The sequence below is a fragment of the Mandrillus leucophaeus genome, unplaced genomic scaffold (genome assembly GCF_000951045.1).
Source record: "Mandrillus leucophaeus isolate KB7577 unplaced genomic scaffold, Mleu.le_1.0 Scaffold525, whole genome shotgun sequence".
Classification (NCBI taxonomy): Eukaryota; Metazoa; Chordata; class Mammalia; order Primates; family Cercopithecidae; genus Mandrillus; species Mandrillus leucophaeus.
In genome coordinates, this window is record NW_012105642.1 from 712,953 (window position 1) to 716,760 (window position 3,808).

Consider the following 3,808-nt stretch of genomic DNA (forward strand, 5'->3'; position numbering starts at 1 on the left):
GGGGGTGGGGTAACTTTCTTTAGCATTAATCTCAGCAATCATGAAAGTCATGGAATTTCAAGTGATGAAAAATTTGAACACAACAATACCTATCACTAGTCTGGATTTGCCCACTTCCAGAACAGGAATTATAAAAATAATAATTAATTTTAAAAAGCAAAAGACAAAAAAACAAACCAAACCAACATTGAATGAACTAATAAAGCTGCTGCACATACATGTTGCAGTTGGATGTTTATTTGCTTACTACAGTAGTTTAAAAATAGTTTTCCAGTTAACATCTTTTACACATAATGGCGATGTCAGGGTAGGTTTACATGATTGTGTAAGTGGTCAGAAGTTGTTTATGTAGCTCTGAACTGCTGAGAGATGAGCAGGAAGACCTGGGTTCAGCAAAACCCCTGGGGCTTTTTCCCAGAGAGAGAAACAGAGGCTCCTCTGGGTTGCTGGAAATGCTTTCCAGACCAGTTCGACTGGGTTGGCTTTTCTCTGCCTGTCAAAGTCACTTTGCACAGTGCTGGTTAGGGGCTGGGGCATTGCAGCCAATCTCTACGGTTACCCTGAGGTTTGGAGTTGGGGCGAAGGGAGCCACTTCTGCAAGGAAACAGTAGATTCATAATGTAGAATGACCATTATAACGTCGTTCAAAGCACATTCTTTCGAATAACAAGGCTTTCAACATGCCCCACCCTCGCGACCGAGACACCACAAATTGATCCTTGTACCTATTTTATAGCAACTGTTCCCTCTGACCTTCCCCGCCCCCCGCCCCACATTCCAACCTGAAAGCATGTTGCATGGGTGAGACTTCAGGTCTGTAACGCAGCCTGTCTAGCCAATGTCCTTTGCCTAAGGACAGGCAGGTAAAAACCTCCCAAAGTCCCTCTTCTGGCTTGAGTTCAATGCCACCCGCCCACCCACATTCCCTGGTTCGACAATTTTCAGCCCAGACGCAGAAGCATTTGTTTCCATGGCCAGTGCGCCTTAACGATCCCCCGAATTCCGCGTCTCCCGGAGGCCAGAGGTTCGGGTACCAAGGAAGGTCGCGCCTCCTGGTGCCCCGACATTCGGGTTGCAAACGAAGGAGAATCGTCTCGGCTTATCCCTAGCCGCTGAACAGCACAACCCCTACGTCCCTGCACGTTGATAATCTTCTCTTGCCTAAGAATCAGGAGAGGTGCCCTTTCCTAATTTCGCGCGTTGGGGACCTGGGGCTGCCTCCTCTCGGCAGCACCTAGCAGGTGCTGCGCCCCAGCGCTCTCCTCCTTCGGCCGCGCACTGAGCATGCCCGGCTCCGCTGCGCGCGGGCTCCCGGCCTCCCGCGCCTCTCCTCCTCCCCTCTCGTCTCCCGCCCCTACTCACCCGCCCGCGCCTCTCCCCCTCCCCGCGCTTGTCCCCCTCCCCGCGGCTAAGGAGCCGGCAGCCTGAACTCCGGCGCGCCAGGTTTTTCCAGCCGCCGCGAGCGCCAGGAGGGAGGGGAGCGCCGCACCAGACAGAGCACTGGGTTCAACACCAGGATTGGTTACAAGTAGGGAGCTTTCCCTACTACACCGGCCCCCTCGGACTGTGCCGGCGCGGCACCCGAGGCTCTCGCCAGCCCAGCGCCCAGGTCCTGAGGTAAGTGAGGCGCGAGCTGTTTGGGTCCGGCTCCAGCGTGGGCGCGCAATGTCCCGGGGACCTGGCTTGCGGATTTGGGGGGAAAGGGCAGGGTCCGCGCAGGCTTCCTGAAGGACAGAGAGGCTTCCTGGGGCTCTCACTCCTGCAGAGCTGGACGGCGTCTATGGGGCCCTACAGCCCAGAGCCTGACAGCCCTGCAGGGTCGGACCAGCGGGAGCTGAACGCCTGAGCCCAGAAGGACTCAGGGCCCCGACGACGCCACCGTCACCCCACAGCGACCCTTCTTCTCCTTCTTAGTCAGAAAATAAGTTTGTTGCGCTGCGAGGCAGCCACAAAACAAGGAACCCAGAGCCCGGAATGCTTCGGGAACCCTTAAAATCAGCTCCTCCAACTGGTTCGGGCCACTGCCCCTTCTCCGTGCGCCCTCACCTCTGGCGCCGGGTTCTTGGCGGGGGTTTTCTTCTGATAGCCCAGTTACAGCCCACAGCAGAGGGAGGCGAACTTGGGGTTTGAAGGGAATTGGGACTGAAGGAACAGGAGCTCGTAGCCGTGATGGAAGGAGCCGTGTGGAAACAGACACTGATTTTTGGAGCATCCACTGTGTGCCAGGCTGGGTGCTAAGCGCTGGGGCTACGGCGGCGAGTGACAGACCAGGTGCCTGCTCTTATGGAAGGTACCTGACTTCCCCAGTCTCTGCCAGGGGAGCTTGTGGGGTGGCATTCGTTTCCAACAACTTCTGGGGGATTTCCAGTTTCTTTTCAGAGGCAAGACAACCGTCTTGTCTCCTCCCCGGACCCAGACAGCAGCGAGCTGTGCGCCAGGCGCCCCACAGACACCAATCCACTGGCGCTCCTTCTGGAACGGAGGGCTCAAAACCTTCGTACATTTTCTCTCTTGTGCTTCGTGTATATATTTTACTATTTATGAAAGGTGTGGAGGTGAGGGTAGGAGGACGTGGGCTTCTGAATCTCTCTGAACCAGCCAGAGAGTCGGCTGCATGAAAACATTTTGCAGCACAGCGGAGCTCCTGCGAGGAGGCGGCTTCGCGCATCGGAAAGATAAGGCGGTTGCTTGCTGGCCAGGGTCTCCAGATTTGGTGCGAAAAAGCTTGCGGAGGTTGTGTAGGGCGAATCAATGTGACTGAGCACCTTGGGTGTGTGGTCTGCGTGGAGGAGAGTGGGCTGGATCTTGAGGTGTGTTGGAGCTTTATTTGTAAAGAGGAGTTCCTGAAAGGAATGTTCGTGGAACTTTTTCTAGTTTTCATGCTGGAATCAACATAGGGGCGGGGACATGTTTGTCAGAGTAACAGTGTCATTTAATTGCATGGGAAGCTCTTGCAGTTTACTGTAGTGGGAGCTGTATAGTTTAAGGAGTAACGCCACATAACTGAGTCGTTTGGACACCCACGTAAGATAATTTGGAAAGTGCTTGTATTTTTTTTTTTTTTTTTTTTTTCTTTCTTTCTTTCTTTATTTTTTTTTTTTTTTTTTTTTTTTTTTTTGAGGTTTGTGGTTTATGTCCTTTAGGGAGTGGGGTAGGAGCGTAAAGACTGTGTAGGTTGCGTATGAACAGGTCCACACAATAGCGTTCCCAAGTCTGGCTAATAGCAAGTTTGTTCTGTCTTTCTCTGTCTCTACCCAAGTGGGTGAAAAAGAACAGTGTGTCATGAAGACAGGCACCTTGAGGTGATTTGGGTGGCATTCATGAGAAAATTCACATGTTACCCATAAGTTTATTCTTGCTATTTTTATCTTGATTTCTTTAAAGATTTTGTGGGAATCTCTGCAATGGGTCGCAGGAGTAGGTAAGATTGTAAGGATCAAAAACAAGTTTCATGAGACTATTATTTTTGCTACCTTATGAAATAGCTATTGATTTGTTTGTTGAAGCTGGTTTCAGCTGCTCTGTCTTGTTGAGGAGAGATGATGATGATAAACCTCATTGTTTTTCCATCTGAACCCTGGGAGGTAGCTGGCAAGGATGGAAAAACCGACCTTTTCAGTTAAAGACTAAGAGTCTAAGAGAAGTGACTTGTTTAAGGGTGCGTGTCAGAGCCACATGTAAGTTTCAACAGAGGTAAATTTTCTTATTTGCAGTTTTTTTTTTTTTTTAAACAACACTTTTCAGTTTCTTTGAGTTGTAAAACTTTTCAAGTCAATTGGGAGTCAATTCAGTACCTTTTTCCATAGTC

The 3,808-nt window shown here is 50.8% G+C and overlaps 1 protein-coding gene across 1 annotated transcript in view; it reads left to right on the forward strand.

Moving 5' to 3' along the window:
- The first annotated feature begins 1,451 nt into the window (after nt 1-1,451).
- Nucleotides 1,452-3,808, forward strand: part of CNTN4 (contactin 4) — a 1,034,898-nt gene continuing 1,032,541 nt past the window's right edge. The window contains exon 1 of the mRNA XM_011996808.1: nt 1,452-1,617. The gene's annotated coding sequence lies outside the window, so the exon portion shown is untranslated. The remainder of the gene's footprint in view (nt 1,618-3,808) is intronic.